Source organism: Nuphar pumila, chromosome 10 (assembly GCF_984573655.1).
Source record: "Nuphar pumila chromosome 10, dmNupPumi1.hap1.1, whole genome shotgun sequence".
Classification (NCBI taxonomy): domain Eukaryota; kingdom Viridiplantae; phylum Streptophyta; class Magnoliopsida; order Nymphaeales; family Nymphaeaceae; genus Nuphar; species Nuphar pumila.
The window spans coordinates 83096437-83116031 of record NC_143258.1 but is presented as its reverse complement, the minus strand read 5'-3'; the positions used below and the strand labels follow the sequence as shown (position 1 = coordinate 83116031).

Genomic DNA, 19595 nt, shown 5'->3' with positions numbered 1-19595 from the left:
TCACACGAGGCTCCATGTGATCCTGATTCTCATTCAAATGAGAAAGCAACTCTTATTTGTAAAGACCAACAGGGGCTCTGCTTGTCTGGTAGGAGCAGCTAGTGCACGTCACCTTGTGTTGGGACGTTGCAGGTTCAAAACCCAATGGTAAAATTGTATAACTGGTAAGGGTCTGCCTAACCCTAGCTTGCCTTTAAAAAAAAGAAAAAACTCTTATTTGTAAAGACAAATGAGAGTCCATTTCTCACCACTCGGTTTCTCATGTTTGTTTAGCTGACCCCCAATGAGATTCATTCTCTCATTTGCACGAGATTCCAAATCTCCTAACACTCAACCAGACATGCCCTAACAGAACCATTTCATAGAATGAAGATTGACACAAGATAGTGAAAAGTCTGATTTGTCAACCTCTATACTTCAGTGTTTTCATTAGCAACAATTGTTTGTGACTACCTTAAAAAAGCAATACTGCTATTTTAATGCTCATTTATGATTGCCATGACGCTAAGCAGCAAAAATACGAGTTTACAGAACCTGAAAAATGTTTGCACTTTTCTGGGCATTTCCCATATCCAGAATGAAAACAAGGATCATTTGCATTTCTTTCTAATTAAATTGGAGGCCTACAAGCTTCAAGTCTCTTAGGGTATCACATTTGGCACCTATCTTTCTTTTTTTCTTATTTTAGATAGGCAAGCTGGGGTTAGGCAGACCCCATCAATTATACAACCATACCATGCAACATCCCAAACACATGGTAACGTGCACTCACTGCTCCAGATAAGCAGAGCATGATTCAATATTTTTTTAATAAGAAAACAAATCAATACATTTTAGTCACCTTTTTTTTTTAAAGGCAAGCTGGGTTAAGCAAACCCCTACAAGTTATACAAGGATACCATTGGGATTTGAACTTGCAATGTCCCAACACAAGGTGATGTGTATTAATTGCTATGATGAGGAATCTTCTTTCCGTAGCAGACTTTGTTAAAAATGGTTTTAAAGTTTGTTTCTATTTTGATAAAGTGATTTTTGATAAGCGAAAAATGACTATGGGATGGATTTTGAAAATTATGAAGCATTTGGGAAAGCACGTCATTTTTGTCACAAGTACGGTCATTTTTGGTTTGAAAAACGTGAAAAAGTGAAGCTCAGAAGTCATTATGATGTAGATCATGATCTGTTTCGATTAAATATTGTGCCTCTTCAATGAATAAAATATTTATTGTTTCTAATTATATTAATTGTGCATTGATTGTTGATGCATATTTATGGCATTTATAGTTGAGCATATTAATGTTAATAAAATGAAAAAGATTATGAGCATGGGTTTGCTGCTTTTATTAAAAAATAAAACTTTAAAAAGTGTGATCATGCATTTGTAGTAAAATAACCAGGAAACCCTTTTCTAAGGATAGCAAATCATCTACATTACTAGGCATTGTGTATATTGATATTTGTAGGCTTTTATCGATTGAAACACATAAAAGAAAAACTTATTTTATTACTTTTATAGATAACTATTCTAAGCATGTTATATTTACTTAATTTATAAAAAATCAAAAGTTTTAGACAAGTTTAAGGCATATAAACATGAGGTTGAAGGGTTACAAAAAAAAATTTAAATAATGAGATCTAATAGAGGTGGTGAATATAATTGTGATGGATTTAAATCATATTGCTATGCTAATAATATAATCCCTAATACAATCATGTATTATACACCATAAAAAAATGGTGTAACTAAAAGATAAAATATGACTAGATCCATGTTGGCACATGCATCATAAAATTTTAGAAAAAAGCTATTGTCATGTATATTCTTAATAGGGTCACATATAAGTCTATAGATATTACACCCTATTGAGTTGTAGATTGGCAGGACAACGGATCTTAGTCATTTGCGAAAGTGGAGATCAACATTCATAGTCAATTAATAGACAAGTTAGATAGTAAAACTATGAAGTGCATTTTCATGGAGTAGCCAAAAGGATCAAAGGGTTATTAAGTTATATAATCTTGAGAAAAGGTTTATCAAAATCCAAGAAGTTGAATTCTTGAAAAATAAATAATGTGACTTTGATCATGAGGAAGATGATGTCCCTCTTAATATTTTTAAATGATTTAGGGATACTAATTCAAGAATTTAAACATCATGATCCAGTTGTGAATGATGATGAGTCTTTGTAACCTATAATTGGTTAGAAGAGATTAAGAGCTCATTTATCTTATTTAAATTATTATTACTTATTCTTGGGTGAAGAGTTGTGTTAGTTCATGCGCATGGATGAAAATCTTGATAATTTAAGTTTTCATGATGTTATTGTCTCAAATGAATCTAAATATTAGACAAAGGTAATGAAAGTTGAGTTAGACTTCATACAAAGAAATAGAGTTTGAAAACTAACTACATTGTATGAGGGTTGTAAGGCAATTAGTAGCAATTTGGTTCACAAAAGAAACATATGACCGATAGAACTATTAATAAGTTTAAGGCAAGATTGGTTGCAAAAGGTTATTTTCAACATGAGAGAATAGATTATGAAAAAACTTATTCTCTTGTACCAAAATTGACTTCAATTCATATAATATTGACATGAGTAGCTTATTTTGATCTTCACGATATAAAAACAACTTTCTTGAATGGTGAACTAAAAGATATAATATATATGCAACAACCAGAAGACTTTGAAATTGAAGGTCAAGAAAGTAAAATATACAAGTTGAATAAATCCTTATATGAGTTTAAATAGTCACGTAGGTAGTAGTATTTGACTTTTCATAAAGCTATAACTAATGTGAGTTATAAAGCAAACAATTTAGACCATTGTATATATGCCAAGAAAAATAAAAATAAATTTATAATTATATCTCTCTATGTTGATGATATATTAATTATAAAAAATAATGTAGAAATGATAAATGAAACCAAGTCTTGGTTGAATTTTTTATTTGAGATAAAGGCTATGAGAGAAGCATCGTATATCCTTAAAATTAAAATCCAAAGAAACATGAAATCGAGATTATTGAGCCTAAGTCAAAAAAAAAATATTGATCACATTTTAAGAAAGTTTAGAATGGATAATACCAAGGCAAAGTTAACTCCTGTAATTAAAAGCTTAAGATTGAGCAAAATGGATTGTTCAAAATATGATCAAGAGAAATTAAATGTTCTCTATGCACAAGCAATTTGAAACTTAATGTATGTTATGTTATGTTATGCACCAGACCCGATTTAAGCTTTACAATAAGGCTAATAAGTAGATATCATAGTATTATGGATTTCTTCATTGGAAAGTAGGGAAAAAAATATTTTGGTATTTGAAGAGAACAAAAGAACTCAAGTTATGCTATCAAACATATAAGCTAAATCTTGTGAGATATTCAGATGCAGGTTTTGTTGGTGATAGAGATGAAGCAAAATTTACCTTTGGCTATGTGTTTATGTGTTTATCTTAAGAACTAAGAAAGTTTATGGTCATACAAAAAGCATGAGTGTGTGACACAATACGCCCATTGTAACATGGCAACCACATTTCGTGTTCGAACAAACTTCTTTCAAAATGATTTGAAATTTAATATTTTAATATATTCAATTCAAATCTATTGTGATAACAAAATTGTTGTATATCTAATTCATACATGAATAGATAGCTCTAAGAGTACACATATTGAGGTCAAATATCAATATGTATGGGACATTATTATGAAAAATAAAATATCAATGGATTATGTTTCATCAAGTGACATGATAGTAGATCGCAAAGAATGTTTTCTCTAGACATGTGAGTCAAAGTACACTCAAGTATATCTAATTTATATTTTAAAATGGTGAATGTATATAGTTTACATCGATTATGTGAATAGTAACAACTCAAAACAGTGTACCAATGCAAAACTAAAAAGTAATATCAAGCTTGGTAGCACAAGTTTCCCATTGTGGGCAAGTAAGAGATATAGGGATTTAAGTGGCCATAAGGCAATAGTTAGGAAGGGGTCACTTCCAACAATTGCATGTCTTCAAAGTGGCATGAAGAGTTATGTAACATAAATATAAGTCAATATAATCAAGGGTTGCAACCCTTGAAGTTGAAGAGTCACTTCTTCCTTGAACATGTCCTAATTCAGCCCTTTTTCAAGATTACATAGAGGGCCCTAGGCACCAGTTCTACAATGTATAAAACTTTATCAAAGTTTTGGAAAGCCCAATATACCAAAAATATGAAAGGTAAGAGGCCATGAGATAAAAAAATTTGTCTCTAGCAATTTATTGTGTACCTATGCATGCCTTTTGACTCGGGTTCACCCTTTCCACACATAATTGTTCTTATAGTCTTTTCATGGTTTTAAATGTAACGACTGATGAAATGGTTTCTACCATGAATTCTTAAAAATAATTAAAGTGCTTTTTGTGTGTAAAAAGGTAGTTTTATTATGCATTTAATGGCATACTTAAGGGAAAGAAAGCTAAGAACTTTTTTTATTAACCATGAAATTAGTTATGTGTGTTTTAACAATATTCAAAACCTAGGTGCATTTTTAATTATTGCTAAAACTTTAGGTGTATATATATAATTAAAGTGTGAACTATGCATTTTAGATATTTTTTTTGCAAATATGACCTTGCAGATGTGTTTGACATGGTCCATTTGCTAAGAATCGTATGTTGGGTCATGCTTTTTCAATAAAAAATTTGGATGCTTGAATCAATAACAACTACGCCTTCATCCCAAAACAATTGGGGTCGGCGATATGAACCAACAAAAAAAATCATTATGGGTCTTCCACATGAATCATACTCCTCCAATCATTTTTATCCAATGCCATGTCCTCGGTGAGGTTCAAAGCATTCATATCCTTTCCTATCATCTCCATCCAAGTCTTCCTAGGCCTACCTCGACCTCTTTTAACTAATATATTTTCCCATTTCTCCATCTTTCTAACTGGAGCATCATTAGACCTTCGTCGAATATGTCCAAACCACCGTAAATGATTCTCTCTCATCTTATTTTCAATGGGTGCAACGCCTACCTTCTTACGTATCTCCTCGTTCCGAATCTTATCTTTTATTGTATTTCCACACATCTATCTAAGCATACGCATCTCAGCTACACTCATTTTTTGAATATGATGTCTCTTGGCAGCCCAACATTCTGTACCATATAGTAAAGCGGGCCTAATAGTCATCCTATAAAGCTTTCCCTTCAACCGCAATTGCATTCTACGGTCGCACAACACTCCGGTTGCACTTTTCCATTTTATCCACCCAACCTTTATCCTATGATTTGCATCTCCATCAATTTCTCCATACTTTTGAATGATAGATCTCAAATATTTAAAACAATCATCCAGCGGTATTTCTTGCTCACCAAGCTTCACTACACTCCCATCACTACTTCGTTGCTTACTAAACTGACATTCCATATATTTTGTCTTACTTTTACTCAACTTAAAACCTTTTGCTTCCAATGTCTGTCTTCATAATTCTAACTTAGCATTAACCCCAACTCTAGACTCATCAATCAAAACAATATCATCAACAAACAACATACACCACGGCTCATTTTCTTGAATTGATCTTGTAAGCTCATCCATCACTATAGCAAATAGGAAAGGGCTTAAAGCATATCCTTGATGTAACCCAACAATTATAGGAAAATTGGTTGTCACCCCTCCATAAGTGCGGACATTGGTTACTACTCTTTCATACATATCCTTAATTATACTAATGTACTTAAGAGAAACACCTTTCTTCATCATTGTCTACCAGAGAACGTTCCTAGGTACTCTATTGTATGACTTCTCCAAATCAATAAAAACTATATGCAAATCTTTGTTCCTCTCTCTATTTCTCTCAATAAGTTGTCTAAGAAGATGTATAGCTTCCATAGTTGATCTTCCAGGCATAAAACCAAATTGATTCTCCGATATCATGACAACCTTCCTCAACCTAGACTCAATCACCCTCTCCCAAAGTTTCATAGTATGACTTATGAGTTTTATACCACGATAGTTTGTTCAATCTTGTATATCACCTTATTCTTATATACAGGCACCAACATACTCTTCCTCCACTCATTAGGCATCTTATTTGTCTGTCAAATCTTGTTAAAAAGTTTTGTCAACCATTCTAAACCTTTCTCTCTCAAGAATTTCCAAGCCTCGGTAGGTATACCATCTGGGCCAACTGCCCTTCTTGATTTCATATTCTTCAAAGTCTCTGCAATTTCTTTCTTTTGAATCTTGTGCATGAAGTCACGATTCATCTCATGAAAAGGAATGGACAAGTCTTCAAGATCCTGAGCATGACTTCCATTAAATAGCTTATCAAAATAATCTTTCCATCTCTCCTTAATCTCCTCATCTTTGACTAAAACCCTTTGTGTTTCATCTTTGATACATCTAACCATACCCAGATCCATCGATTTCCTATCTCTCATCTTTGCAAGTCTATAAATATCTTTCTCGCCTTCTTTGGTATCCAACTTGTCATAAACCTTCTTATATACCTTATCCCTCGCGTTTCGAACTACTTTTTTAGCTTTCTTCTTTGCTATCATATACTTCTCCAAATTCTCATTATCACGACTTTTACTTAGATTTCTATAACACTCTCTTTTAACCTTAATAGCTAATTTGACATCCTCATTCCACCATGATGTATCCTTACCTAGCAATGCACCGCCTTTAGACTCACCCAATACCTCCTTAGCGACCTTTCTCATGTCACCCGCTATCTTATTCCACATTGATTTTGAATCCTCCTCGAGACACCAATCAGCTTCCTTAACTACCTGCTCTACAAACATTTTTTGTTTAGCTCCTTTCACTGCCCACCACTTAATTCTAGGATCTATCCTATGTCTATCCCTTTTGCGGCATTGTCTAATTCTAAGATCTAAAATTAAGACTCTATGTTGTGTAGCTACACTTTCTCCCAGTATAACCTTACAATCGATACAACAACCCCTATCTCTCTTTCTAAGTAGGAAAAAATCTATCTGACTCGTATTAACTTCACTTTTAAATGTTACTAGGTGAGACTCCCTCTTCCTAAACCAAGTGTTTTCTAAGATCATATCATAGGACAAACCAAAATCTAAAATCCTTTCTCCACTTTCGTTTCTTTCTCCTATACCATAGCCTCCATGGATACTCTCAAATCCATCTTTATTAATGCCTACATGTCTATTAAGGTCACTGCTGATGAAAAGCTTTTCTCCATAAGATATCCCTTATACTACTCCATCTAAATCTTCCCAAAATTGACGCTTAATGGAAAATTCTAAACCTACTTGAGGTGCATAAACACTAATAATATTAATAATATATGTACCTAATACTAATTTAATAAGTAAAATCCTATCGGCCTTCCTACGGACCTCAACTACATTATCTATAAACTCACGACTCATGCATAACAATCTCTACTTCATTCCTATTTCTATTTATTCTTGTATACCAAATCTTATATCCCCAAGGTTCTATCACTTTTGCCTTCTCACCTACCCATTTTGTCTCTTGTAGACATAAAATATCAATCTTTCTCCTACACATAACATCTACTAACTCTACCAAATTACCAGTTAAAGACCCTATGTTCCAAGTGGCTAATCTAATTTTATGGTCTTGGACTAACTTATTTACCTCCACTCGTCCAACAAAGTGAGGGAACCCTTGCCTATTTGACACCACACCTGGGCGCTGGTGTGACGCGTCGCTTCCGGGCGACGACCTAGCAACCTTGCCCATTTATCACTGCCTCCGGGCCTATAGAGTATAGCGCGTCGCTTAGTAGGGAGCGCCCCAACGAAATTCTCATATTGGTTCATATTCATAGGGTATGACTAAGTTTTTATGCTGGCTGACACTGGCCTACCGCAACCCTCCTCCTTTATTCGGGGTTGGGACCGACGGTGTATAACTAAATAGTTATACACAGGCGGAGTTATTTGGATGTTTGAATATTTACAAAAATTCAAAGTCATTGATTTTCAAGTCTTAAAATATTCTACTTATATATTACAATCAGATATGAGCCGATACTTTTAAAACCAAGCATGATCACATCCATACTATTAGAGTTAAGAAACAAAACAAAAACATGAAAATCTCAATTCACACTCCCGTTCTATATATGGGTTAATCTAACATTAATTTAGTTACATTTAATATTAGATGGATTCAACCTTACTAAAATGACTAAAATACTCTTAAAAGAACCATATTTTTTAAAGTATATGGATTTTTTTAGGTTAAAAGTAACTTTGATAGATTAATAAAGTTATTTTTTTTGGAAAAGGTCATTTTCTTCCAACTTCAAAAGACTTATGCTCAAAAATGTAAAATGTGTTTAAAAAAATGTCAATCCTTTAATAGTATTTTTGTTATTTTAATATAGTTGAATGTAGCTGATGTTAAACACAAAGAATTTAATGTTAGATTAACCATATATATATATATATATTAGAGAGAGGAAAATTAGTAGCTCCTAGTAGTATTAGGCAGTTTCATCTCCCAAACATCGTAAACAATTCAGGGAAAACAGTCACACATATTTTTGGCTTAACCTAACCTGTACATGTGTTTGTCGTTGTTTATCCACTAAACATCATGCCTTGGATCAAGTCAATTTGATTAGAATATGTGAGTTTTTCAAGTTCTATTGCAGTATGAGTTGTTAAGATTTTTAATTGCTTTTAAAACACATCCTGTTAGACTTTTTAATTGCTTTGAAAACATGATGCCTTGCATGCTCTTGTAGACCTGTATTAGGACTAGATGAGGGTCCAGAGGAGTCGGGTCCATCAGATCTGATCCCCAGTCAAGGTTGGTTCAGGCCAACCTGAACCACTTGCAGGCCAAAACAAAAGCGGTGATAAATTTGGTTGATTGTGAAAGGACTGAAGCAAACAGCTCAAAGATGGCTGACGAACCCTAATCTTGAGAATCAGGTCCCTTGCCCACAGGGATATCGCCTTCCACTCTTTGGGTCAACCATGTCCAGTGTATTCCAACATTAGATAATTAATATGTTCTGGTGGGTAAGGCTGTCAGTGGGTCGGACCTGAGCCAGATCCAGGTGAGCTGAGATCCAGATCTGACTTTGAGTTACTGGTACTGAGTTTCAGTCTTGGTCTGCCGGACCTGACCTAGGCAGGACTACATCTGGGTTGGAGCATGGACAGCAAGAACCAAACCCAGTAAAATCACTATTGTTTTAAAATACTTTTACATGTAAATGTTTGATCTCCAAACTAGATCCAGATCCATATATTATGCAAAAATCTTTTGGGTCTCACCAGATTAGCTAATAATTGACCTTACCTTAGTATGTCCAGACCCGCTACTATTCATCAATCCCCAACGGTGGACCAACTCTTCTATCTCTTGATAGATTTGGCTAGGCATTTGGCCTTTGACAAATGGTGTGACTCAAAAGCATAGTCACAAATATCGGTACCAGCTATATATCGGCGATGCTATGTCCCGCAATATTATAGGTTTGGTGATAAATCTCAGAAAAAATTTCAAGAAATTCTTGAAGCATAAAAAAATAAAAAATATATAAATAAAAATTAATTATACATATATAATAAAAAATAAGTAAAACATGCAAAAAAAAAAAGAAAAACACATATAAAATAAGTGAAAATAGTACCAATAAGTGATAATATCGTGATATTATCAAATTGATGATATTTTTAAAATATCATGATATTTTCAAAATATCATGATATTTTACCTATAATATCATTTACTGAAAATATAGCGATAATATATCAGGATATTTTGAAAATATCGCTGATATTTGTGACTATGCTCAAAAGCACTTCTCAATATGTTGTTTGGATAGGCCAAGAGAAAACTTTCATACCATCAACTGCATATTGGAAGGCCTTCACTTGAGGTCCTCCCTGCCTACCGAGGAGTACACATAGCTTTGACCTTCTAACAAGAGATGCTCCCGTGGGTTTCGAACTTGTAACATGGCATCAACACGTTCACAAAGTGCCCCCTTACCAGATGAGCTAAGCTCTTATGGGTCACCCCTCCAATAAATTTCAATAACTGAATTGTGAACTTCATCAGTTAGGCTCCGTTTGAGAAGGATGTCAGAGGAGTTGGGAGAGTGTGAGTGAGTTACATGATGTGTCAGGATCTAAACAGATTAATTTGAAGTGTATTTAGGAGAGAGAAAAGTGGAGGGAAGCATAAATGTGGGTTGGGAGACAGCCAACTCCAAATACCAAAAATTTCAAATTTCAACTCCTCTAATAAAGGGGAGGTATTTACAACTCCTTTAATCACAAGGATTCCATTTGAGTTACTACTAAATTTCCCATGGTTTAATTTTTTACCTCGTTTACCTTAGTAAATCCTATTCACCTATTTATCTCATTATTAATTATAATAATGGTGCTAACAATTACGGGTGGGCAACGGGCCGACCCGATCAAAGCCTGGACCGTAAATTGATGGGTTGGGCCAACAGCCCGGTTCAAGCCAGTCCGTTGGGAAAACCTTGGCCCACAGCCTGTGGGCTTAATTGTGTAAAGCCAGGCTTATTATATTATATATAATATACATATTATATTATATATAAAATGTATATTATGTGACATATACATAATATGTGTATTATATTATATAATATATATACAGCCACAGGTCAATCTGGGTCCGAGACCAATTCTTTTTGGCTCAGTTTGGGTAAAACTTGGACCTAATTTATAGGCCCATGACGAGCTGTGCTGGGCTGTCCAACTAATGGCCCACCTCTACGTACAACTATACTCACCTACAGCCAAACGTAGTGATGAATCATGAGGATTTAAAATCTCAATCCTTGAAAAGGTTACTTATGCTTTCAAACAATAGAGAGAATCTATAACTCTTTTAAAGTTCATTTTCCTTGAAGTCCAGTTTTTGTAATTCCTCCGACTCCTTGCAAGTCCCTGCAATACTGGTTTTCAAACAGAGCCTTAAAGGGCTGGTGCATGACCCAAGTCAAATGAGTTGACCATGACTTGAACCGAGCCAAGTGACTTGACCGGTCCACTCTTCTAGGGTTTACCACTATAGGCTGGGGTTAATTAAGGCTGGATTCTGGTTGGTTTTCGTAAGGAAAAAAAAAGAATGCAGCTATGACTTGTGTACATCTAGCTCAATCCACATCTATTTCCATTTCCAGCTAGATTAATCCATATCTAGTCCATTTATATACCACAAACGCTTCTAGTGTATCACAAGATAAAAATCTGTTGAGTATAGTTCAACATGGATTCAGTTTGGATTTCAACTAGCATTTCGAAAAATCATATCCACGTCTATGTTCAGTCGCGTATCAACACATAACATCCATATCGTATTAGGCACAAAATTTTCATGAAGATGAATGTATATGCTACCATTGATAGCCAAAATCTCTCTCTCTCTCTCTCACTTTGTGCTTTACACGACTAGCGCCCCTTCTTGAGATGGATTGGCAGCTTGGTTGGACAGTTATGCGAAAGGTGGAAAAAGGTCAATTTTGCCTTCATCCTTCATTATTTTTTCAATCAGGCATTTTGATTATATGGTGGTTCACATTATGGCGTTTAATGCTCGTTCCACTGAGGCTCACAGATGCATGATTATTGGCCTATCAATTCCTTTTTCCTTTTCAATGGCCGTCACTGAGGCCACTACTACCGCCCCTGCCGTCATTGATTCCGTGTATAGTTCTTGGGGTAGTGTAGCTCTCCCAAGTGTGGCTCCCACTTCTGCTCCACCCCTTCTTCAGCAGTGCCCCCCTTTGTCGTCTTTGGTTGTTGATGTTGAAGAGGCAGTCTGGATGCTTGATATTTCTCTCTCCTCATCGCAGTTGTCTCATATAACTGTCGATATGGTTTCTACTATTTCAACAGTCTCTAATATCCTATGTGGCTCCCTAGGTCCTTCACTTAATGTTGTCTCCGGTCTGAGGAATGATTCTTCTAGTTCTTTGAGGGCTACTGAGTGTGCAAGGGTTGTTCGGCACCGACACGCTAGCAGTGGTAGTAGTAGGAGGAGCAACCCACTCAATGTTACGACTTTCGATGGCAGGTCTCTACAAAGGTCGGCAAGGCCACACACTCTTCAAATTTTTCCTAATTGTGTGTCATGAAGTCTCTTTGTTGGAATATCAGGGGCTTGAATTGCCCCGCTAAGTGTTTGTTTATGGCTAATTGGGTTAGACAAGAAAAGTCTGATCTAATTGCTATTTGTGAAACTAAGATGGATGATGTTTCTCGTTCTATTGCCTCTGGTATATGGGGGGTGCTGACTATTTTTTTAAGCCTGCGATTAGCCATGCTGGTGGTATCCTTATTTTGGGGAAGCAATCTTTAAATATTTCTCAGTTGGACATGGGTATTTTTTCATTGTCTGTTGCCTTCACTTTGCAAGACAGTGGCAGGAGAGTCGTGGTCACTGTTGTGTATGACCCTAATCACGTAGTCATGAGGCCTGCTTTCTGGAACGACTTAAATAGGATCGTCGTCTTAAATTGGGAGTATCATTTTCTTATGGTGGACTTTAATTGCCGTTTGTCTATTCAGGATTCTAATAACCTCGTTCTTTTCAATCCATCTATGCGAGGTTTTCAAGACTTTATTCATCAACATCACCTTTACCCTATCTATTTTATCGGGAAGTGTTTCTCTTGGTCGAATAGGCGGATTCACCCATGCTGTAGAGTTCTTGACAGGGTTTTTGTCACTCCAAATCTGTTGAACCTCATTCCCGGTGTCAAGTGTTTCTTGTTAGCTCCTTCTATCTCGGATCATGGTCAATTAATCACTCTTTTGGGGGATGGTTTTAAATCTGTCAGGAGTTTTGTGTTTGAACAATGGTGGCTCTAGGAGCCAGACTTTCACATGATTAGTTCGGACGCTTAGAACAAGCCCTCCAATGAGTGGTGGACAAATATTCGGTGTCATGAGAAGTTATCTCGTCTCGCTAAGGATATCAAAGCTTAGCTCCATAATTGAGATGCGATTAAATTTTAGCAAATGGTTGCTTGGGAGCAAGAGATTTCAACGTTGTATCAAACTATGTCTTCCCTGGAGTCTCTATCTGATTTGCACCTGCAGAGTTTGTAGGTCAGATCAATTGAGTTATAACACTTTTGAAGAACTTGAGGGTCAAGAAGGAAATTAGATGGAAGCAGCGAGCAAGGGTGAAATGGCTTGTGGCTGGAGACAGTAACACTAAAATTTTTCACTCATATGCTTCTCATCGTCATAGGAGGAATGTCATCCCATTAATCACCATTGAGAGTGTTTCGTACTATAATCAACATGTTATTTCAGTTGTCACTCAGTATTTTAAAGATTTATAATTTGTTTCACTTACTGCGGAGGGTGTCATTGGTCATGTTTCTGTTGGTTCGATTCAGCAAGATCAAGCCAGAATTATGCAAATGAAGTTTTCTGAAGATGAGATTTGTAGGGCCATCAAAGGTTTGTCGAGGTGGAAAGCTCCAGGTTCTGTTGGGTTTCATGTGGATTTCTTCAAAAAAAATTGGTCTTGTGTGAAGCCTGATGTTATTAATATGTTTGATGAGTTCTATCGCAACTCTAGATTGCCTATTCAAACCCACTTGGCAATTATTTCTTTAATTCTGAAAGATGATGATGCCACTGATATCTCTAGGTTTTGCCCGATTTCTTGTATGTGTGCCCTTTATCGTATGATTGCCAAGGTGTTGGCTAATAGGTTGAAGGTCGTGGCTAACCAAATATTTTTAAACTCTCAATTCGCTTTTATCCATAATAAGAGGATTAACCATTCATTCATCTTGGCCTCTGAAGTAATTCACTCCTTACATCTTAGTGGTCAGCCCTACTTTTCTCTTAAATTAGATTTTCATCAAGCCTTTGATTTTGTGCATTAAACCTTCTTATTTCAAATGTTATCCAATTTTGGCACTAGTCATCATTTTTTTTGGTGGGTGAGAGAATTGATCTTTAATGCTCAGGCCATGATTAAGATTAACAACATTAGAGGTGGCTAGATCAAGTTGGGGCGTGGATTACGACAAGGTTTCCCTCTCTTGCCTTTGTTGTTTAATGCCATTATTGAGGGTCTCGTGGTGTTGATCAAGCATGCTGCGGAGAAGCGCCTGATAGATCCTTTAGATGTTCCAGGTTTCTCAGACCATATCCTTATTTATGTTGATGATATGATTATTTTTGAGCGAGCAAACGTGCAACAGATGCTTAGATTCAAACTTATTCTCCAGTTCTTTTTATCCTTTTATGGGCTTTCCCTAAATGATAGCAAATGCTCTCTTACTATGTTCAATGTTGAGTCGTCTATGCTTGCAGCAGGTCAATGGATTTTTAATTGCGCTATCTCTGAGTTATCGATGACGTATTTGGGTATGCCATTACAAGTGAAGCGCCTCTCTTCCGCTGCTTGGGCTTCAATTATTCAAAAAATAAAAAATAAGCTTTTTGTGTGGCAGGCGTCTTATCTCTCTATCGTTGGTCGTCTGACTTTAATCAGACATGTTCTTTCTTCTATTTCTGAATTCTTCATGTCAATGTTCATGATGCCTGTGGGTGTGGAGAAACAAACTTGTCATTTAATGGCGGATTTTCTTTGGTCTGGGTGTCAACTCCAGAGTAAGCGTCATTTGGTTGGTTGGTGAACGGTGGTGTTACCTAGGCATATGGCTGGCTTAGGTGTTTTTGCTTCAAGACAAAAGAGTATTGTTCTTGTGGCCAAGCAATGTTGGATGTTCCATCATCCAGATTCTCCATGTGCTAGTTTGCCTCATGCTAAATATGGTGCTCCTGATTTATCTCTTTTTTGTCATGGAACCCAGGGGTTGGCGATCTCGCACTTGCGAAGCATGTGGCTGAGAGCCTTATCGTTCTTCAGAGATCAAATTGGAGATGTGGGAAATTATGATTAGTGGTTGCAATGGGCGATTGCGCCAAATGGTGTGTTCCTCACCCATAAAGTGTATAGATCGTTGCTCCCCCCGGGGGCAGATTGGTTTCTTGAGTGTGTGTTATGGTCTAAGGGCCCTTCCCCAAGATCTCGGGTCTTGAGTCGGTTAATTTTGCATGATAGGATTCAGACTCACAGTTATTTAAAGAAGTTGGGATTTTAGTTTCCTAGTTGGTGTGTGCTTTGTCAAGCTGTTGAAGAAACTACTTCTCATTTATTCTGGTCCTGCCCAATCTTTGTGGCCCTATTTAATAAGACGTGGAGATCTCCAGACGTAATTGTCAAAGAGGAGTCTTTTGTGCTTGATCTGCTCCTGGGCCCTATTGGAATTAGACGTTGCAAGCAGTGGAGACTAATCTGGAAGACGTGGTTGCTTACTACTTGGTGGTTTATTTGGATGGCATGCAATGATGCAACTTTCCGTCAAATTCCAGTCATCCTTAATAATCTTGTCCATAAAATCTTGGTTGATGTATATGTGATTCTACGTATGCATCTTAGAGACCTCTCATTCCCTCTTAACAACATTCACTCATGGGTGGTTTCTTCTAATCCAACAGATCTTGGTTGAGCTTGGCTTTGTTGTCGGTTGTTATCTGTCTCTAGTTTCTTTTTCTTTAGCTATTTTTTGTTTTGTTCTCTATATTGTTCGGTTCATGGGTTCAACATTTTGTTGATCTTCATGAGTGGTAATGTTGATCTTCTTTCGTCTCTCTCTCTCTCTCTCTCTCTCTGTATGTGTGTGTGTGTGTGTGTGTGTGTGTGTGTGTGTGTGTGTGTGTGTTGGGAGCTTTTGCAACTGCAGATGATGTATTTGTTACTATTCATTTACACTTTTCCCGACAAAATGTGGGACTAATTAAATGAAAATTTCCATCTTTGCAAATTGGAATTCACAGAGGCAGTCTGTGAAGTTTTGCTCACTCTTAATATGTCTTCATCCAAGACTAGCACCCTTATCCTCAAGAATTCTCAATTCATTGACACCCACAGTGCAAACATCAATATTATTGCATTTTATTCTCCACCCAGTTTGTTGCATCCTTCGTTATTCTCCACTCTTGTAAAAACCATCATCTCTTTGTAGACGAATACCAGCAAGCTGAAATTTGCGTATTCCACAGAGTTCTTTCATATCTCAAAGGACGAACACACATTCACGAGCCAAAACTGTTATATTCATAGTTTTCCTTTTGTATCTTATAAGAACAACATATGTCCACATAGAAAGCAAACATAAGAAGAAAAAGAAAAGAAGAGAAGATGGGGTCAATTGGAGGCAATAATAATACTGATGGAGATGGACTAAAGAAAGAAACTACCGGAGATGGACTAAGGATGCTTCATACCAAAAGAGTCCTTCCAGAGCTGGACCAGCTATGAAGCTTCACTCTCGCAAACATGTCATCGATTCAAAGACCGCCTTCTAGCGCAATCAGATGAACTTCAAGAAGTATCCGAGATCCGGAAGCGCAACATGACTGACATAAAAAAGTGGTTGAATTGGTGGGATCTTACTTGGTTTGAATTTGGATTTGTCATCGGTGTCAGGATCTTCGTTCTTGCCGGTCAAGAAGCTCATGAGAATGTCGGCCTGACTATTGTGTTATCATACGTTGTTTTAGGCATCTGTGCTATGCTGACTGTCTTTTGTTACACTGAATTTGTTGTTGAGCTTTCGGTAGCGGGTGGTTTGTTTGCTTACTTGTGTGTCAAGCTCAGAGACTTTGTATCCTTCATAGTTGTTGCCAACATACTGCTGAAGAACCTCATCCGTAATGCCACAGTCGCTCGGTCTTGGACTTCATACTTTGCTACATTATTGAATCAAGAGCCTAATTCATTGTGCATACACGTACACGACCTTGTGAAAGACTTCAGTTTCTTGGACCCCATTACAGTTGTTGTGCTCTGGATTGCAGTTGCAATTGCAATCCTTAGCACCAGGAGAACATCCTTGATCAACTGGTTTCGTATTCTTATTAACACACTAGCTATTTTGCTTGTGATTGTGGCAAGCTTTTGGCATGCTGACACCTCAAACCTGCATCCCTTCTTCCCATTTGGTGTTGTAGAAGTTTTTATAGAAGCAACAATTATTTACTTTGCATATGGTGGATTTGATAACATTGCAACCATGGCTGAAGAGACCAAGAACCCCTCAAGAGATATACCACTAAGCCTTCTTGGTTCTATGTCAGTTATCACTATAATATAATGCTTAATGGCTCTGTCTCTGGCTATGATGCAGAATTTCAGAGTAATTGATTCTAATGTAGCATACTCTTTAACTTTTGACAGGGTGGGGATGCACTGGATTAAGATATTGGTTGCACTAGATGCAATCAAGGGGATGACGACAGTCCTGCTTGTCAGCACTCGGGCAGGCTCGGTACACGACTCATATAGTAAGAGCACATATGATACCTCCTCTGCTCTGGTTCATTCAAGAACTCAGACACCAATCTATGCAACAATGCTAGTGACATTTTTCAATGGGATCATTGCTTTCTTCTCTAGCTTAGACATTTTAGCCAACCTTCTTTCAATTAGTGTTTTGTTCATATTTATGATGATGGTTGTGGCCTTGCTTGTGAGGAGATACTACCTCAGAGGAACTATGCTTAAAGCCAATGTGATCAAGTTGGTGTTCTTGTTTGTGATTGTTGGTTCCTCTATTGGGACATCAGTTTATTGGGGTCTTAGTCCAAAAGGGTTGGTTGGTTTTGTCATCACTATTCCATTGTGGTTCTTGGGCACTTTGGGAAGTTATATTTGACTGACTAAGCCGAGAAATCCAAGGGTGTGGAGTGTTCCCTTAATTCTTTGGTTGCCTTCTCTGTCAATTGCAGTGAATGTTTATCTCGTGGGGTCTTTGGACTACCACTTATTCATAAGGTCTGGGTGTTGAATTTTGGATTGGATAGGATTTAACTTGGATGTGACCTATATTGACATGGGTACATCAAGGGACATATATGAGAAGAGTTATGAGGTCTTATAACCTCCACTAGTGTCCATTATGAACACATTATGACTTATTTTGGGCCTCATTCTTATCTTCCTATAAATAGGAGAGATCCATGATAACTTGATGAGGACTACCATGAGGGTATACGTAATTATTGAGTGGATTCAAAGGTCCTACATACCTCTTGATATTTTGGCCTAGGTTCATTGAGAGCATTGTTTGGCTGGGGAGAACGTTGACCACCCGCATCCACTAAAGTGTCGTTTGAATCGTCCAAGGTCGCATCTAGTAAGTGGCTCTTCTGAGATCTATTTTATTCTAACATTGGGTTATGGGCCAATGCTGCACATCTGCTACACATATTCGAAGTGTGGGTGCATCGACGTTCATGCGATGCTTGTAAAAAAATTTTGTCAGCGTTGTTCTCTCTCACTAAACTTCTGTTTGGTTTTGGGATGCCACAATCGTTTCAGCTAGCCATTCGGTTGGTTGTCCATCAACGACTGCTAAGGCGGTCATTATTGTACATCCTTAGATTCTAGACATATCTGACAGAGGATCGACAATCCGCCTTTGGATCTGAGTTCATTGACATGTGAGGATCTTGTTTGAGTGATTTGAACATCATTAAAATTGTGTGAAGGGATTCTGGCCTGTTTTCTGGCAGCTCTATAAAATTTTGACAAAAATATGTCCATGCACCGTTTGATGCCTTGATTTGCATTTTTTGGTGAACCGGTACAAAATTCGGAAATGACATTAAAACAAAAGTTGTTCAGAATTGAATTCTAATCAACTTTCATTCAAACCTTGTCGACATTTGAGATCTCCAATAGGTTGTACTTCGAGATGAGCATTCTTGGACCCATTGGTGGGTCCGAGTGGATCGAGTATGCACCCGATGCGATAGGACCCAATCTAGACCCGAACCCATTTAAGGGACTAGTGGATTGGGTTTGCGCTTGATCTAGTGGGATTGGGTCCAGGACTCAGACCCGTTAGGGGTTTCGAGTTCACTGGACCCAGGATTTGGATCTGACCCGAATCCTGTTTGGATCGGGCCTAGGAAATGAATCTGACCTGAATCCAGTTTGGATCATAAGATCCAACCTAGAATTTGGTTTGGATCGAGTTTTGGATCTGGATTGGGTTTGGATCCCGAGATTCAACCTGAGACCCTATTATGATTAGGTCTGGATTCAGATTGTAGGATCTAACCCAAGTTTCATTTTTTAATAGAACTAGACCTGAACCGGTTCAGATCAAATCTGAAATAGGGTCCAGACACTATTTAAACCCTTTAAGAGGCTGAACCAGTTTTGTGACTGATACAAGGTGTTTCGAGACCGGTTCAGACCTCTTTTTGGTCAGTTCTTATCAATTTTTTACTGGTTCCTGCATGTAGAGACCCTATTTTGATGAATTAGTGAAGGAACATGAGTTTTTTTATTTGGTTTTATGGGTTTATAGGCCATTGTATATGGTTTATATGCCTTTGTACATGGTTTATAAGACTGGTTCGGACCTACTCTGATTGGTTCAGGAGTTTTCTAGACAAGTTTAGACTTTTTGTCACTGGTTTAGGGTTACTAAGGATCTGTTTAAGCTGTTTTAAGACCTCAATCAGGAATATGACTCATAA

The 19595-nt window shown here is 37.0% G+C and overlaps 1 pseudogene; it reads left to right on the top strand.

Moving 5' to 3' along the window:
- Nucleotides 1-11593: 11593 nt before the first annotated feature.
- Nucleotides 11594-17893, top strand: LOC149827087 (cationic amino acid transporter 5 pseudogene; annotated as a pseudogene).
- Nucleotides 17894-19595: the final 1702 nt, after the last annotated feature.